Below are 19,925 nucleotides of genomic sequence, written 5' to 3' on the forward strand. Positions count from 1 at the left end.
TTCCATCTATCCCACCTTGAATTGCCCATGAATCTCAACAATCATTTTGATTGAACTGGAGTATTGAACTATTTTATTTTTAACAATCCATTGATCAATCATGTGGATATCGGGACCATGAATGACTAAGATCATTAGCCACTTCGATTTTGGGCTCATTTCTTCCGTACCATATGTATTGTTTATAGGAAAATTGCTTCTTTAAAAAACAAAATCTTACAATACAATCCTTTCCCAAGCATCTCCCCAAGAAAGAAATACAAAGGTGAAAAACTAAGTAAAAAAACTTTCCACCCCTACGTATCTTCCATTCCTTGACTAGCCCAGTTAGCTAATCATAACTAAGACCAGATGAAGCTTTTTGCTGATCTTGGGTAATCTCAACCATAAGATATAGGTCCCTGATAGCATGCATTTCTGTGGCAATATCTTCCATTTGCATCCGCTCATCTGGAGATTCTACAGAACATGCTATGCCAATTTTGGCAACAGAAGCCAAGCACTCTCGCATTTTAGTTCTTGCAAAGTGACATTGTTCTCCATTGTTCGGGGCTTGAACATTTTCTAAGAACAGTTGTGGGTCTGCAATCTCCATCACCCGATCAGGTAAAGCCATCTTAACAAATTGATGGAGGGTTAGACCATCTTTAAACATGTCATTGATTGGTCTGTTTCCTGTGAACATCTCTAAAAGAAGGATACCGTAACTGTAGACATCTCCATGTGTAGATGCCTCTCCGCCCATTCCATACTCTGACATTTATACATCTCGAATTTTTGAGATATCAAGGTTTCATTCCAACAATTAAACGAAAATAGGTATTAGTTTTTTTTTTTTTTTTTTTTTTTTTTTTTAAAAAAAAAAAAAAAAAAAACTAAAAAGGAAGTGACAACCATTACAAGCATAGGAAATAATTATCCTATTAATTTTAAACTTTTGAGGCATGAAGTTATCAAGGTATAACTAACAAGTGAGTCCTATTACAAACAGAGACCAAGAAAAAGAAATAGGCATGCAACTCCATGAAAAACTAATAGTAGTACTAATTGCTCATCCATTGACCTTCTATGCACAACCATTGGATGCATTTTTAGTTGAAATTTATCTTAACTGAAATTGAAGAAATTACTAAAAATGAATCTTCCATCTTCCAATCCTTCATTCTTACTGACAGTTTAGTTACCAGTGCAGTTGGTTTAGTTGCTATAAATGGAGGTAACTTTTACAAAATGATTTATTTTGAGAGTTTTAGGGCATGTTTGGTAGCCACTGAAAAACTGAGTCCATCTCAATTAAGTTAATCGTATGCAATAGAGATCAATTGTTTTGGTAGGGATTAAAAATAATTCTCATTGCCAACAATTTATATAATCTCCAATACATAATTAATATTAACCAAAATGACATGGATTCATTTTTTAGTGGCTACCAAACAGGCCCGTTTTGTTGTTGTTGTTGTGGTCGTTGTAGTTGTTTATGGGAAATGATTCAGAACTCTCAAAGCAATCATGGTCCAATTGATTGATCTAGATTGTCCATTACATCTTCTACCTATTTCATGGTCTACTGTGAAAAAAAGTCACAACGATAGGATGATTCACTAGCCTATAAGTTGAGCTCATTTTTTAGGCCATTCATAATTGGGAGACATGGATGGGATGGTTAGGATTGACTGATAAAAGTGATTCGTTAGTACCATAACTCATCCAAGACAGGCTTCAACAAGTAGATGGCCATTTCTTTGTCATTAATTTTACATAAATGATCTCGACAGTCCATTTGATTAAGTGTTCGTACTCATCCAATCATGTGATTTTTATATGACATACCATGATTTGGATTTCCCCTTGGTTCAAAGCGACTAGGAGCGTCATAACTTTTTATTTTTATTTAATAAGAAAGGAGGGCCATGCCCCTATATTTTTGTATTTTTGTATTTATGAACGGAGGATGTACAAAACAGAGATTGTTTCCGTGGGAGCACCGGATTGTTTCTTATTGTCTATTCTTATGGCAGCAGTAGTTGCAACAAATCAAGCAATATAAACCAGTGACAATTCAACCTTCATATTTAAGAACTTTTGCAAAACATTAAAAGATAAAAAGAAAAAAGAAAACGAAAGAAAGATAAAAGAACAAAGGAAAAGTATGTAATTGTTACCTGGAGGAATATAGCCAACAGATCCCTTGATACCAGTTGAGCTCGTTTGATCTTGAGAGGTATTATTAGCAGCATCAGAAAGGAACCTTGCTAATCCAAAATCACCGACATGGGCACACATGTCATCGTCCAGTAGAACCTTGCTTGGTTTTAAATCACGATGAGCGACGGGTGTGCCATAATGGTGATGAAGATACTCCAATGCCGAGGCGACATCAATGGCTATATCTAGCCTTTGAATAAGGTTCAAGCTCCTCAACTCTTGCTGCCCATGTACACTTGGATGCAACCATCGTTGCGATATGTCTTAAATCTGAGTCCTTTCGCAATTGGGATGCGAAAGGGTCCCTTCGCAACTGGGATGCGAAAGGGAAGTTGCCTAAACTATAAATAGGTGTTCCTAGGGCTTTTCCAGGGATGAGAAATAATTCTAAGGCTTTCTAAAGGGATTCTAGGAAAATCAAAGGGTGTAGCAAGGGTGAGATTCGAGGTTATTCGAATCGGGTAAGTCCTCTCTCTTTGTAATTTCTATTTTCATAGTAGAGATCTGTCGCTTTGTGCCGTGATATTTTCCCACAAGGGTTTTCCACGTTAAATCTGTGTGTTCTCTTGTATGTACTTGGTGCTGTTGAATTGCTAGCCTAGATCTAGATCTATGTGATTTCGCAGCACAAATCCTAACAAGTGGTATCAGAGCAATCGTTGGGGCACAGATCTGAATCTGCAGGACTAGTAATAATGGGAAGTACTAGGTATGAAATTGAGAAGTACTCAGAGAAAAATAATTTTGAGTTCTAGAAGATCAAGATGATGAGTTCCTTAATCAAGCAACGCGAAGATGATGCTCTCGAGGAGTAAAAGTCTACTATGACTGATGATGATTGGAATACTCTTGATAAAAAAGCTTTATCATCGATCCGTTTATGTCTCACGGATGAGGTTCTCTACAATGTCATGAGAGAGAAAACTGTGGCTAAGTTATGGGCAAAGTTAGAAGATGTCTATGCGAAAAAATCCTCTGAAAATCGCCTACACTTGAAGCGGCAGTGGTATAACTTCAAGATGACAGAGGAAAATTAGTTTGCAAATTGCTGGATATGGAGGAAGTGATGAAAGATGAAGAACAAGCATGTATGTTGCTGAATTCTCTTCCGGCGTCGTATGAGTCATTCAAGGACACTATGTGCAGCACGAATAAAACTCTGAGTGTCGACACCGTTATCTCGGCCCTTCAAGGGAAAACTATGAGAAAACTTAACATCGACATGGGGATATCTTCTGAGGCACCGCTTACAAGGGGTAGGAATTTTAAACAAGGTACAGGTTCTTCAGGTTCTAGGTCTAAATCTAAGGGCAAGGGCAAAGGAAAGGTAAAGTGCTGGAACTGTGGGAAGGAAGGACATGTAAAGAAGGATTGTGAAAATCCTAAATCGAAGAGAGAAGATTCTGAGGATTCATACAAGGAGGCCAATGCTGCCACGTCAGATGGATCAAGTAGATGTGATGGTGATGTTTTATCTGTGTCTTCGCTCAGACGGTCATACGATGATCGTAAGGACGAGTGGATGCTAGACACAGGGGCATCTTTTCACATGACTCCTCATCAAAGTTGGTTCACCAACTACAGGGAGTGCAATGGTGGACAAGTATTTATGGGCAATGACACTGCCTGTAATGTTGTGGTTGTTGGTTTGGTGCGCATCAAGATGTTTGATGGGGTGGAGCGTACCTTGACTGATGTCAGGCACGTTTCTGATTTGAAACAGAATCTGATTTCTCTTGGTGTACTTGAGGCAAAAGGATGCAAGTACATAGGTATTGATAGTTCTCTTGAGGTATCTAAGGGGGCACAGGTAATCATGAAAGCGCAATAACTCGATAACATGTACAAGTTGATCGGGAGCACTTCAAAAGGTAGAGCTGCAGTGGATGTAGCGGATTTCACCTCTGTATGTGTGTGGCATGTTGGGCATGGCCACATGAGCGGGCAGGGTAGGAAGGCTGAGACGCGCAGACAGGGATACAGAGCAGGTGGAGTAGCCACATGTGAGAAGAATCACACGGCATGATCGCAGAATATCGGCGAGGTACATGGACGACTCTAATATCGCAAGAGATTTATCTTCTATTCAGATGACTCTAGGTGAGTCTGGTGCTGAGAAGTGAAAGGTGACTATGAGCAATATGATGGATTCGTTGTACCAAACTGACATATGGGAGCAGGTGGAGCTTCTAGTGGGCCGGAGAGTGGTTGAATGCAGGTGGATCTTTAGGAGGATACAACATAGATACAGGGCGATGTTGGTAGCGAAGGGTTATGCTCGGAGAGAAGAGATCGGCTTCTTAGAGATATTCGCGCCGACGGTATAGCAAATGTCCATTAGATCCGTGATTGGCGCTAGTTGACCAATGTGATCTTGAGCTGGAAGGATGGATGTGGAGTCTACACTTCTGTAAGGGAAAGTGAAGAGTAGATTTACATGAAGCAACCAGAGCAATTCGAAGTTAAAGGGCTGAGAAAAGACTTTGCAGGAGGTCGTGGTTCGACCTGTCGCCTAAGCAGTGCTTTGATTCCTTCATGGTGAGTCAGGAATTGATGACGTGTAGATCGCCAATTATGACATGTCTGAAATCAATGTACTGAAGACTCGGTTAAGTGGGACATTCAGGATGAAGGATCGGGGGTTTGCAAAGATGGTTCTTAACATTGAGATTGAAAGAGGAGTAGGCTTTGGTTATCTTAGGCAGAATACATTGGGTAGGTATTGATTAAGGAGGTGATGGATCATGTAAATCCGGAGAGCGTTCCCTACGCGTCTCTCCTCAAGTTTTCCTCAGGACATGTCCCAAAACAGATGAGAAAAACAGCATATCTCATGAACCTTATTCGAATGCAGTTGGCAGTGTATGCCATAGTTTGGATTAGACCGGTTATTTCACAGGCTGTCAGTGTTGTAAGCAAGTACCCCGACAAGCAATATTGGGTAGCGGTGAGATGGTAAGGAGACCGCGTCTTTCCTTTTGAGAAGACAGGAGTAAAGATGGTTGGGCATGTGGATTCTGATCCAATAGACATGCTCTCCTAGATCGTTCCTATAGAGAAGTTCAAGGTCTATAAAACTTCTCTGGTCTTGGCAATGGTGTAAAAGGAGGACGGAGTGTGCAAGAGAAGCTTGATGTGATGCATAAATAAGAGAAGAGGTCAAGAAGCTACACGGTTAAAGATTGAAGACATGGTGGAGATTGTTGCGATATGTCTTAAATCTGAGTCCTTTCGCAACTGGGATGCGAAAGGGTCCCTTCGCAACTAGGATGCGAAAGGAAAGTTGCCTAAACTATAAATAGGTGTTCCTAGGACTTTTTTAGGGATGAGAAATAATTCTAAGGCTTTCTAAAGGGGTTCTAGGAAATCAAAGGGTGTAGCAAGGGTGAGATTCGAGGTTGTTTGAATCGGGTAAGTCCTCTCTCTTTGTAATTTCTATTTTCATAGTGGAGATCTGTCGCTTTGTGCCGTGGTTTTTTCCCACAAGGATTTTCCACATTAAATCTGTGTGTTCTCTTGTATGTGCTTGGTGCCATTGAATTGCTAGCCTAGATCTAGATCTGTGTGATTCCGCAACACAAATCCCAACAACCACTCCTCTACACTCCCATTAGGCATGTATTCAAATACTAGAACTTTGAAATCATTACCTTTGAAATCAATGCTTGAGCAAGCAGTTATGACTTTAACTAGATTCTGATGCCGGATGTTTCTCAAGGCTCCACATTCGGCCAAGAAACTGCTAGAAGCTCCATGTCGTTGAAGATTGACAACTTTCACTGCAACAATCGTTTCATTGCGGTCTAGAATTCCTTTGTACATAGAGCCATAACTTCCCACACCAATCAAATTGTTCGAAGAGAACCACCAGTCGCTTTAAAGAGATCAGCATAAGAAACATTTAAAAATTGGTCCTCCAAGGAAGATGCAGGCAAAGGCTTCTTGATGGCCTTCTCACCCGATAAAGAGTAACAACAAGAACTGATAAAAGAATCAAACCAATAATTGCGCCGACCACGGAGAATATTACTTTTAGAGAAATCGACCTTCCATGTTTTGTAGGAGCTTCCTTGGGGCATGCTGGCAGCCGTAATTGTGGGATACCTCCATAAAGATTATTGTTTCCAATGACCGAAAACATGCTCAAATTTTTGAAAACCCCTTGAGTTGGTACTTCACCGTCGAGATCATTAGAAGACAAATCCACATACTGCAGAAATAGAAATTCCCCCAAAACTACTGGAATACGCCCAGATAAGTTATTATGAGAAAGATCCAACATTTGAATACTTTTCAAGCACTACGCCAAAACTACGAAAAAAGGACGGTCCAAAATTGTCTCAAATGACCAAAAAGGATGGTCATGGACCGTCGCATGGGCCGTCAAATTTTGACGTGTCGTATTACTTGAAGGACGGTCGAAAACTGTCATTCTTATTGACAAAAAAGGACAGTCATGGACTGTCCTTAAAAGGGACAGTCATGGACCGTCTCTTATGAGCCTTCAAAGGACGACCATCGACAGTCCTTTAAAAGGACGGTCATACACCGTCCTTAAAAAGGACTGTCATAGGCCGTCTCTGATGAGCCTTCAAAGGACGGTCATGGACTGTCCTTTAAAAGGATTGTCATGAACTCTCTTATGGCCCTTCAAAGGACAGCTATAGACCGTCCTTAAAAAGGACTGTCATGGACCGTCTCTTATGAGCCTTCAAAGGACGGCCACAGACCGTCCCTTATGAGCCTTCAAAGTACATTTTCAAATTTGAGAGGATCAATATACACTTGTTACAATATATTTCATCGTATTCTTCCTGATATACACCTGTTACATAATATATTTCATCATATTCACATTCGTATCCATCTAAACCCAAACTACGTAAATCCAACATAAACTATATTCATCCAAACATAAACTACATCCATCCAAACACAAACAATCTTATTCACATTACATTTATCCACGCATAAATACATATTAGTTTAACATCATAAATAAAAAAAGGAAAAAAAATCAGCAACAATTTTCTTTGTGTTTTTTATCTGAAAAAAATATTAAACCAACAAAATATTATAATTCAAAATCATGAAGAATTGCATAAACTTCTTCTAAAAAAGTAGACACTTTTTAAAAATAAAACTGATCATTAAAATAAAACTAATGCAAGCAAATAATGCAAAAAAGTATTTCAATTCAAGTTAATAGAAACAACAACAAAAATTAAAGCTCTGTAAAAAGGGGCATGTGTTAAAAGGGATACATTCTTATTTGTTGCCATGTGATTGGACTATAATTCAAGTTAATAGAAACAACAACAAAAATTAAAGCTTTGTAAAAAGGGGCATGTGTTAAAAGAAATATGTTAAGGTTTAGGTTTAGGAATTCGGGTTCGGGTTTGGGTTTAGGTTTGGGTTTTCAAGTTTAGGTTTAGGTTTAGGTTTAGGTTAGGGAGTTGAGATTAGGATTAGGTGTAGGTCTAGGTTTAAGGATTTGAGAATATATTTAGGTTTTAGGTTTAGGTTATAGGTTATAGGTTTAGGTTTTAAGTTTTAGGTTATAGGTTATAAGTTTAGGTTATAGGTTATAGGTTAAGGTTTAGGTTATAGGTTAAGGTTTAGGTTATAGGTTTTGGTTCAGGTTTAGGTTAAAGTTTAGGTTTAAGTTATAGGTTTAGATTAAGGTTTAGGTTTTAGTTATAGGTTATAGTATATAGGTTATAACTTTAGGGAATTGAGAATAGGTTAAGGTTAAGGTTTAAGTTTAAGAAATCAGGTCCGGGTTCGGGATTGAGTTTAGGTTTGGATTTTCAAGTTTAAGTTTAAGTTTAGGTTAGGGAGTTTAGATTAGGATTAAGTGTAGGTTTAGGTTTAAGGATTTGAGAATACATTTCGATTTTAGGTTTTAGGCTTAGGTTTAGGTTATAGGTTTAGGTTATAAGTGCAGGTAATAGGTTTAAGTTTAGGTTAGGTTATAGGTTAAGGTTTAGGGAATTGAGAATAGGTTAAGGTTTAGGTTTAGGAAATCAGGTTCGGGTTCGGGATCGGGTTTAGGTTAGGGAGTTGAGATTAGGATTAGGTGTAGGTTTAAGTTTAGGGATTTGAGAATGCATTTAGGTTTTAGGTTTAGGTTTAGGTTATAGGTTATAAGTTTAGGTTGAAGTTTAGGTTTAGGTTTAGGTTTAGGTTATAAGCTATAGGTTTAGAGAATTGAGAATAGGTTAATGTTTAGGTTTAGGAAATCGGGATCAGGTTTACGTTTGGGTTTTCAAGTTTAGGTTTAGGCTTAGGTTATGGAGTTGAGATTAGGATTACGTGTAGGTTTAGGTTTAGGGATTCGAGAATACATTTAGGTTTTAGGTTTAAATTTAGATTATAGATTATTGGTTTATGTTAAGATTTAGGTTTAGGTTTAGGTTATAAGCTATAGGTTTATGGAATTGAGAATAGGTTAAGATTTAAATTTAGAATATCGGGTTCGGGTTTAGGTTTGGGTTTTCAATTTTAGGTTTAGGTTTAAGTTAGGGAGTTGAGATTAGGATTAGGTGTAGGTTTAGGTTTAGGGATTTGAGAATACATTAGGTTTTAGGTTTAGGTTTAGGTTATAAGCTATAGGTTTAGGGAATTGAGAATAGATTAATGTTTAGGTTTAAAAAATCAGGTTCGGGTTCGAGATCGGGTTTAAGTTTAGGTTTTCAAGTTCAGGTTTAGGTTAGGGAGTTGAGATTATGATTAAGTGTAGGTTTAGGTTTAAGGATTTGAGAATACATTTAGGTTTTAGATTTAGGATTAGGTTATAGGTTATTGGTTTAGGTTTAGGTTTAGGTCTATGTTTAGGTTATAAGCTATAGGTTTAGGGAATTGAGAATCAGTTAAGGTTTAGGTTTAGAAAATCAAGTTCAGGTTCGGGATCGAGTTTATGTTTGGGTTTTCAAGTTTAGGTTTAGGTTTAGGTTAGGGAGTTGAGATTAGGATTAGGTGTAGGTTTAGGTTTAGGAAATTGGGTTCGGGTTCGGGATCGGGTTTAGGTTTGAGTTGTCAAGTTTAGGTTTAGGTTTACATTAGGGAGTTGAGATTAGAATTAAGTGTAGGTTTAAGTTTAGGGATTTGAAAATACATTTAGGTTTTAGGTTTATGTTTAGGTTATAGGTTATAGGTTTAAGTTTAGGTTTAGGTATAGGTTTAGGTTTCAATTTAGGTTATAAGCAATATGTTTAGGGAATTGAGAATAGGTTAAGGTTTAGGTTTAGGAAATCGGGTTCGGGTTCGGGCTTAGGTTTTGGTTTTCAAGTTTAGGTTTAGGTTAGGGAGTTGAGATTAGGATTAGGTGTAGATTTAGGTTTAGGGATTTAAGAATATATTAAGGTTTAGGTTTAGGAAATCGGGTTCGGGATCAGGTTTAGGTTTGACTTTTCAAGTTTAGGTTTAGGTTTAGGTTTAGGTTAGAGAGTTGAGGTTAGGATTAGGTGTAGGTTTAGGTTTAGGGATTTGAGAATACATTTAGGTTTTAGGTTTATGTTTAGGTTATAGGTTATAGGTTTAGGTTAAGGTATAGGTTTAGGAAATCGGGTTCAGGTTCGGGATCGGGTTTAGGTTTTGGTTTTCAAGTTTAGGTTTAGGTTTAGGTTAGGGAGTTGAGATTAGGATTAGGTGTAGGTTTAGGTTTAGGGATTTGAGAACACATTTAGGTCTTAGGTTTATGTTTAGGTTATAGGTTACAAGTTTAGGTTTAAGTTTAAGGTTTATGTTTAGGCTTAAGTTTAGGTTATAAGCTATAGGTTTAGGGAATTGAGAATAGGTTAAGGTTTAGGTTTAGGAAATCGGGTTTGGGTTCGGGATCGGGTTTATGTTTTAGTTTTCAAGTTTAGGTTTAAGTTTAGGTTAGAGAGTTGAGATTAGGATTAGATGTAGGTTTAGGTTTAGGGATTTGAAAATACATTTAGGTTTTAAGTTTAGGTTTAGGTTATAGGTTTAGGTTTAGGTTTCGGTTTAAGTTATAAGTAATAGGTTTAGAGAATTGAGAATAGGTTAAGGTTTAGGTGTAGGAAATCGGGTTCGGGATTGGGTTTATGTTTGGGTTTTCAAGTTTAGGTTTAGGTTTAGGTTAGGGAGTTGAGATTAGGATTAGGTATAGGTTTAGGTTTAGGGATTTGAGAATACATTAAAGTTTAGATTTAGGAAATCGGGTACGGGTTTAGGATTGGGTTTAGGTTTGAGTTTTCAAGTTTAGGTTTAGGTTTAGGTTAGGGAGTTGAGATTAGGATTAGGTGTAGGTTTAGGTTTAGGGATTTGAGAATATATTTAGGTTTTAGGTTTATGTTTAGGTTATAGGTTATAGGTTTAGGTTAAGGTATAAGTTTAGGTTATAAGCAATAGGTTTAGGGAATTGAGAATAGGTTAAGATTTAAGTTTAGGAAATCGGGTTCAAGTTCGGGATCGGGTTTAGGTTTTGGTTTTCAAGTTTAGGTTTAAGTTTAGGTTAGGGAGTTGAGATTAGGATTAGGTGTAAGTTTAAGTTTAGGATTTAGGTTATAGGTTACAGGTTTAGGTTTAGGTTAAGGTTTATGTTTAGGCTTAGGTTTAGGTTATAAGATATAGGTTTAAGGAATTGAGAATAGGTTAAGGTTTAGGTTTAGGAAATCGGGTTCGGAATCGGGTTTAGGTTTTGGTTTTCAAGTTTAGGTTTAGGTTTAGGTTAAGGAGTTGAGATTAGGATTAGGTGTAGGTTTGGATTTAGGGATTTGAGAATACATTTAAGTTTTAGGTTTAGGTTTAGGTTATAGGTGACAGGTTTAGGCTTAGGTTTAGGTTATAAGATGTAGGTTTAGGGAATTGAGAATAGGTTAATGTTTAGGTTTAGGAAATCGGGTTCGGGTTCGAGATCAAGTTTAGGTTTGGGTTTTCAAGTTTAAGTTTAGGTTTAGGTTAGGGAGTTGAGATTAGGATTAGGTGTAGGTTTAGGTTTTAGGATTTAAGTATACATTAAGGTTTAGGTTTAGGAAATCGGGTTCGGGTTCGGGATCGAGTTTAGGTTTGGGTTTTTAAGTTTAGGTTTAAGTTTAGGTTAGGGAGTTGAGATTAAGATTAGGTGTAGGTTTAGGTTTAGGGATTTGGGAATACATTTAGGTTTTAGGTTTAGGTTTAGGTTATAGGTTATAGGTTTAGGTTTAGGAAATCGGGTTCGGGTTCGGGATCGGGTTTAGGTTTGGGTTTTCAAGTTTAGGTTTAGGTTTAGGTTAGGGAGTTTAGATTAGGATTAGGTGTAGGTTTAGGTTTAGGGATTTGAGAATAGGTTTAGGTTTAAGTTTAGGTTTACATTTAGGTTAAGGTTATATGTTAAGGTTAAGGTTATAGGTTTAGGTTTAGGTTAAGGTTATAGGTTTAGGTTTAGGTTATAGGTTTAGGTTTAGGTTAGGTTATAGGTTTTTGGTTAAGGTTTAGGTTATAGTTATAGGTTTTGAGATTTGAGAATAGGTTTAGATTATAAGTATAGGTTTAGGTTAGGTTATAAGTTTAGATTTAGGGAATTGATTTTAAGTTATAGGTTATAGGTTATAGGTTTAAGTTATAGGTTTTGAGATTTGAGAATAGGTTTAGGTTATAAGTATAGGTTTAGGTTAGGTTATAGGTTAAGGTTTAGGGAATTGAGTTTAGGTTATAGGTTCAGGTTATAGGTTATAGGTTTAAGGTATGGTTTAGGTTATAAGTTTTGGGATTTGAGAATAGGTTTAGGGAATAAGTATAGGTTTAGGTTAGGTTATAGGTTAAAGTTTAGATAATTGAGTTTAGGTTATAGGTTTAGGTTATAGTTTATAGGTTAAGGGTGTGGTCCCTGCAAATACAGATATAAACACGGCCTGCTCCAATTGGTCAGGCCCTTCCAATGCTGTCCATAGAAAATGGACAGCTTCATCATAGTCATAACAGTGGTTCCCATCTTTCAGGGACCCCCGCTTAACATCCGGATAGCTCCGACGCACATCCGGGTCTGCTCCATCAATTTCGAGTAAATACATAAACATGACCTGTCCAAATGGCCAGGCCACTCCAATGCTATCCATAGGAAATAGACAACTTCATTATGGTCATAATAGCCGTTCTCACCTTTTAAGGACCCTCGCTCAATATCCGGATAGCTCTGACGGGCATCCGGGTCTGCTCCATCAATTTCGAGCTAATACATTTAAAAACAACATAATTATATCTAAAAGCATCTAGATACCTGGGGAAGGCCTCCCATATTCATATTGTTGGTTACTCATCCCTTTGTCTATAAGCCACAATCGACCAACACTTTCTATTGCTACCTGTATTCTGAAACCAACACAAATATAACTGGAAAACAATATAAGGAAATAGAAAAAATGAATTTACCTGTACACATCATTAAATGTTTTCCTATAAGGAGGTGATATTATATCTTTGATAGCCACAACCTGTATGACAGAGAAAAATGCAACCAATACAGTTTGTTACAATTTAAAGGAGAAAAAAGATTTGTGGCTGCACCGATATTCTAGTACATTACGAATGGCTGCCTACATACCCAAAAAGTCAGATTGGGATCAAGCCACTACGTAGTTCTTTTTAATTAACCAAGATACCAAAGGTCATAAATTTCATATTTAACAAAGTATCATTGAACGTCGTCTCAAATCGTTTCTGATTGGTGTATTTTAAAAAAATTCAAATACACAATCAATGTATATTCTTGTTACATCTCGTACTACAACAAGAGACAACGTTCTGTCAATACTTCAGTTACATTTGAAATTGAAATCCTTTAGTGACTTGGTTAATAAAAAACAAATGACAACAAGCCATAATTAATAAAAAGGACGCTAAAGATTAAATAAATAAAAAAGGCAACTTGATCAAAAAAGGATTTCAATGAATAATCAAGCTTTCGTCATACAATGTCCTAGAGTTCAAAAAGTTAAACAAAACTACTGAATATTCAAATTCTCATAAGGAATTTGAGTCAAACAACAATTTCACCCAATTGAATATCTTCAAATGTCCTGTCATCATTAAACAACTCTGTTGTGTGAACATTGATATCATCTATTACAACTCTGATGCATTTTGGAGGGATGCCTATAGTATCTGACACCATCCGCCCACTAGCAACAGTCCAACCACGGATATCTCTCAATTGACAAATTTGTTCCATCGATGGAGTTGTTGCAGAGTCTTCTCGATTGGCAAAATGTTGTTGAAAATAATGTCACAAGAACTGATACTATTGAATAGTAGATAGATTTCAACGTGAATGCTATTGAATCCAGCATCACTATACAAGGAAAGCAGATCAAAATAAAATTTATGAATGATTTAGATGAGGAGAATTCAGATAAGCAGGTTCCATGTAGAGTGATTCCATTGTTCTCTGTTTGTCTCCGACCTTAAACCACACATGAGAAAATCAATGGTGCTTTCTCACAATGTTTTCATATAATTTCCACGGAAACTTACCTGATTAATGTCCTCACAAACAACAAATTCCTCATAACCAAATGGATACCTATGAAGCACAAACACACCATCTATTAGCTACAGCCATGAACACACCATCTATCAGCTATAGCAGGAACTTAGTTGAGTAATTCCAAGCCAAAAAAATGCAGGAAAAAGGTCACTTGAAAAGCTTACAATGAACCAAAACTCAAATAAAGCTTTCGACGGTCATCTCGTGTAAGCATCAGTTGTGGTCCACTACTGAGTGGATCAGACTGATTTTCAAGATGAAGATTACTCATTTGCAGCATGTTGGTAGGAATGAGTGACCTGCATGACAAGTCATGGTGCAGCAACCTATGGAAAGTGTCTAGAGTTGGGCCTCTTTGAGTTACAAAGAGAGGATCTGGTCTTGAAAAAATGGTATTATAAAAGTTGGGATTTAGAGAAGGTTTGAATTTTATACCATTTGGATCCTTTTATAAAAAAAAACTGTGAATTCATTCATATCATCAACAAAAATTACAGAAAAAAGATTCAGGTGTACATGGGCAGACAAAAGAGGCCTTATACTGCCTATCGTGTGACTATACCATTTGGATCCTTGAAAAAATAGTTAAAAGCTTGGTAAAAGAAACAAAAACGCATAGAAATGTCGGGTTTTATAGACTTGGTAACCTGAAAAGGTGAAAACAACTATATATGCAAAGACGTGCGTATGTAAAAAATTCTTGTAATATTATAAGATAGAAAATCAAAATACAAGACATTCTCAATGTTGAGGGTCAAATACTGCATATTAGACCCCAATTATTTCCTGGATTTACAAGCATGATGCCGGTTAATGACCTGATTTAATCATATTTGTGATGCAGAGTATATTTACGAGCATGGGCTGGAAAGGATGTTAAAAGCATGGATTTAAAGCTCAGGCATTACCAAGGGCAAGGGACGGACTCCAGGGGACCAAGATCGACGGATGTGCACACCAGGGATTCAAGAAAATCGAGAAACTGAAGCTCAAGCGGCCTGAAAGTCAGCCAAAATGCAAGATCACTGGGTTTTCATCATCTGTTTGGCTCAAAAATTCATACATGGCCTAAGGACCATAAATTAACCGTACACGTCAAATTTCGGCCGTTGGATCGTTGTGGACATGGCCTAACGTTCATATCAGCCCATGAATCATCAACCTGGGGCCCACTGGATCTCTGGTTATGCTTCCAACTTGGGCTCAACCCCTTAAGTTAGCTGAAAGAACAGATGGACATATTAGATTTCCCAAAACATCACGTGAGAGCCACTTACATGGAGTGCGTGTGCTCCGCACACGTGCACTGGAGGTACACCGAATTGAGAAATCCGGTCAAAGTCGGTTTTGACCGACTTCCTTCTCCAAAACGGCACTTGCCGCAACAGCAAAAGCCGCTGCCATCGTCGGTTGACGCTGTGGGCCCCACCCATTGTCCAAATAAAGAATCCAAGCCATTCATCGGGTCCATAACGGCCTGCTCACCAAGTCTTAGGCGACAGAATTGCAATATACAGTGGATACTGATCTCTAGCTGCCCCAAACGTGTGACGGATGGCTGAATGAAATCATCCCTGGACCGCACCGATTTTTATCCAAAAACAGTGAGTCCCGCCTGTTTTTTCGAGCTGATACGAATAGACGGAGTGGATCTTTCAAAACACCAGTAAAGTGGGCCCCACCACGCGTCAGCGCGTGCTTTGTTACGGGCGTTCGTGAAAACCGGACGTTGCTCGGGTTTCTCGGGCCATTATACGTCCATGGTGGTGGTCGGACGCATGATCCAGACCGTCCAATACATCTGGGCGATAATCTAAACTAAGGTGTAGGTGAGATTGCTCAGTATCACGGTAGGGATCGTGCTCCATCTTGCTGGACGTTGAGACAATCGCTGCACAATCCACTTGGTGCACCGCCTCAGCTGCAGGCCAAAACGGTCAATCTCAGACCAAAATCCCGCCATTAAGCCGATGGACAGTGTTGATTCCTTATGCAACACTGATCATGGGCCCCACCAACAGAGAAGCTCGGTCCGTAAGCCTGGCTTGCGCACGCTACTGCGTAAGGAGTCCCACCAACAGCAGCAACATCAAAGGGATTTCTCTCGGGCCCTGGGGCTATAAGAAAGAGGGAGGAAAGCATTGAGGGATAGTTTTGGAGGGACGTGAGGAGTTGGGCTTGGACGGCTGCACAAGTGGAAGGCTTTGGCTGGAACAGGGGACGGTGGAGCAGACAGAGGGAGAGAGAGAGTATTATTTTTGAATTTGTTTATTTCAGATTACTGCTTTTTATTTTTTCTTTGAGGATGTTGAGCCTAAACATGTTTATTTTTGGTTCTAGCATGATCATGCTAGGCTAAACCTCTTAGCTAGGGCTAAGAGGTGAAGCCTGTAGCGAGATATGGGAGATTATATTTTGTGCCTGTAATTTGAAATTCATGAACTGAATGTGATTTCTAGTTGATTATTAAAGGAATATTTTTCTTAGTCTTTAATGGTCTGTTGTGACTGAAATTACAATGGGTTTGCAATGGCTTTGAGTATTCTTTTTCCCTTTTTATTTTATGACGTCAGGAAGCCCTATTGTTCACCATCGTCTCCTAGGCATGGTTGGATGATGGTATCCTTCCTGACTTTCATCCGCTGTTGATTGGTTGGTAATTAGTTTAATCCTGTTGTTTGCTTTGTCTCCTGGGCATGGTTAGATGATGGAATCCATTCTAATTCATATACCTTTCATCTCTTGAAAACCAGATCAAGTAAGTTCAGTTTAAATTCAATAATTCTTGATGCAGGCATAAGATCTCCTTGATCCCTACAAGTGGATCCTCTGAATCCCTAGTTTTCTTCCTCTGAATTACTTAAGTTTTAGATAATTATTCCACAATTATTCCCTAAATTCTATTTGATTGAGATTACATCTTTTGCTAGTTCTAGATCTAGTGAGTTCTAGATCACGTACAAGTTTCAATCCCTGTGGATTCGACCTCGGTCTTACCGAGTTTATTACTACATCACAACCCTATACTTGGGGAGTGAACACTCAACAAATCTTTTGGACCTAAAATACCCTGAATTAATGGCTGTTTGATAATCATGCAGATCTTTTTTTAAAAAAATGCTATTTACTCATATTATAATAAAGAGAAATGTAAACCTTTTTTGGCCAATACCTCTCTTTATTATCTATCCATACGGTTGTAATTAGGTAGGAGCTGCCTTGTTTTTTTAATGGTTTGTTAATATCATTTGCAGGGCTGCTCATGCCACCAATGATGTGACATTTGCGGCTCATCACTCGTCAAAAGCTACACTGCTCTTCATACGAGATAAGGGGCTGTTTTAGGCGAATGTGATGGCCAATCTGTATGGGTTGTTTCTTAGACTTTTATAACATTCATGGCTATCAAAAGCTCTTCATAATATATAGTTGATGTTGTTCTCTCATTTTCAAGAGCATAGACCTAATATGAATGTGTGAAGCTTCTACAGCTTTCCTTTTTTCGGTACACTAGTAAACCTGGATCACTCACACATGCTACACTCTCTGTTTGTAGGCAACTAGACAAGCAACTAGCTAGGTGGAGTTGGTTGTTAGTTACCAATACATGTTACTATTACACAAAAGTTACAGAACAGATGAATACTACTTGCAGCCACAAGACATGAATGCCCACATGTGCCATCTTTGAACAGATATATTTGCCATCAATCTATCTCCATGCAGTGTGTAAAGTGCAGCAGTATGTAATTGTTAAGAGTGCCAGTGCCCCTGACATACTGTTCTTCATAGATTATCATCTATCTAATGGTTACAGAAAGGGCCAAAGAATACAAATTTGGAAGAAATAAAGTACAACATTCGATAACAGATAATACAAAAACCAAAGATCTTAAGATTGAATTGTATCTACTTAAAGAAATAACTAAAAAATATACTCATATATATTGGATAACTGTTCATCCAAAATAAAAAGATAAAATGAGGAAACTTGCTAAGCTCACATGCATTCACAACCCTACTCATGTACACACCTCCACATTTGCCAAAATTACTCAGGTACATGCCAGCACATGTGCCAACATTGCTCATGTACATGGCCAACAGATGGGCCAACATGTCACATCTGCACAAGATCCAAGGTTTTCCCAATGTGTCCAAAATAAGACAGGTGTACAGAAGGAAAACAAAAAAAATTATACCTGAAATTTGTTTCGGATTTGCATACCATTTGGAAAAAGAAATCCAAACTTGTACCCTCTTTGTTTATGGAAAGCATATTTAAATTGAAGCATTGGAATGGAAAATAGTGATAGTTTTGTGAAGATGAGAAATATATGAACACAATAAATCAATATGAAAAAGAGAGCTCATGATGAAATCCTAGATCATCTTGATTTTATGAGAGTCAAAGATTACAATGTCACTGTAAAAGGGATCAAAGAGGCAATGGGAATCAGCAAAATCCAAGTGTATTGCAATGCCAAAGACCTTCCAAACAAGAGAGGAAAGAGACTCTGTTCCTTTCATAACTCTGTCATATTGTCAACAATGTTCAAAACTAGAATGTGTAAATTATAGGGAAGTATGATGTGTAAAGATTTTCTGCAACTAACATCCAACTAATCTTGATACAAATGTGCTAATCATAACTAACCTTCAACAGACTTAACAAATTTCTAGACAATGAAACAAACAACTACCACCTATTCATCTATCATTCATCAACAAGCTCTAAGAAACAGTTTTCTGTGGTCATTTACCATGTTGTGTCGATCTTCTACAATATCATACAATTCTCTCTAATAGATAGAAATTTAGAAATTGACTGCCATTAGCATTTTGTCCACTTGATTTGGCAGTTTAATCTGTGTGATTTACTGTCTCAAGGCATGCCGGGAGCACCAGGCATGAAGATGTATTTGGAGGCATCCTTAAGAGCTCTTGATGCCATTTGGTCTTTCCTTTTGGAAGAGTGCCTTAGGTCCCATTTGGAGGCACCCTTAAGAGCTCTTGATGCCTAAATGCCATTTTTTTGAGCCAAACTCGTTTTCAAGTTGGGTGTTTGGATGCACTTTTGTAACCCACCTTTTATCCCCTGTTGGACAAATAGGTGTTAAAAATCCCACTCGCCAAAAACCAATTGGATTGGTTTTCAGTGAGTCGACATTACAGACCTTTTGCTGAAACTCCCTTTTGCCGAAGTTGCATCCAAACAGGCCCTGGAGGAGGCATGCCTTTTTGCAGTCCACTTCCAGCATACATGTGTGATCCACCAGATGAGTGGACCAGCACTAAGTGCACCCTGCATGATGAGGGGCTTGGACCTAGCATACCTGACTGCAAGTCAGGTCCACATTTTTCAAGAAAGATGCAGGCTTTGCTTTTGTATTTCCACCAAAGCTTCTGTTCAAATCATCAATCTGATCAATGAAAACATGACCCGTCTCTTTTCTTTTCAGGGGAAAGTCCTGAGAGATAAGGAATCTACCGAGAAGGATTGGAAGCAGCGGATTGTGAAAGGGCTTAAAGACACTGGAGCAGAGATAAAGAGGCATGTAAACAAGGCATCAGGTTTGATACAGGAATGGTGGAGGGGAAAGAAAGCAGCTTCTAGGCCTTCGAAGGCCGAGCTTTAGGACCAGACAGTTGGAACTGCGGCCCATTTGAGAAGTAGAGGTTCTCTTACCTTCAGGCCATTCTTAGAAATGAAGGTAGATCTGGACAGATCCTGATCTAATGAACAGATCTAGACTTCTACAATGAATTTAGCTGTTGAAAAAGAAAATGCAGAAGATGATGTACCTCTGATATGTGCTTGATATGTCTTGCAATCCTACCTCAAGAAGCAAAGATCCCGAATCCTACCTCCGTAGTTGACGAGCGCCAGCATGGATGTAACCTAGGAAACCCCTTGAGCTCTAAATCTGCACTGTTTCCCACCAAAAACCCCTCGGATTCCCGCAGCGGATGTTGCCGATACCGGACGGATATCGGCCCCTCGGATTCATCATAGAAAACCGAGAAATGACAATCATTTGATTTAGGTTAGCTGATACCTACGGATCTTGATCAATCTGCGACAACTGGATGCAGAAGAGATCGAAATCTACCATTTTCGCGTCGATCTGAAGCTCTCGTTTCGTGCCCTAATTGCAGAGAAATGAGATGCAGTTTTTGGGGAAAGAGACATGTTTTGAAAGAAACGCCTTTAAGCGCGGCTCTGTTTTGG

General features: G+C 38.3%; 1 pseudogene; it reads right to left on the bottom strand.

The window, feature by feature from the left end:
* Positions 1 to 162: 162 nt before the first annotated feature.
* Positions 163 to 6,497, bottom strand: LOC131243955 (probable LRR receptor-like serine/threonine-protein kinase At3g47570; annotated as a pseudogene).
* Between the last annotated feature and the right edge of the window lie 13,428 nt (positions 6,498 to 19,925).

Source organism: Magnolia sinica, chromosome 4 (genome assembly GCF_029962835.1).
Source record: "Magnolia sinica isolate HGM2019 chromosome 4, MsV1, whole genome shotgun sequence".
Classification (NCBI taxonomy): domain Eukaryota; kingdom Viridiplantae; phylum Streptophyta; class Magnoliopsida; order Magnoliales; family Magnoliaceae; genus Magnolia; species Magnolia sinica.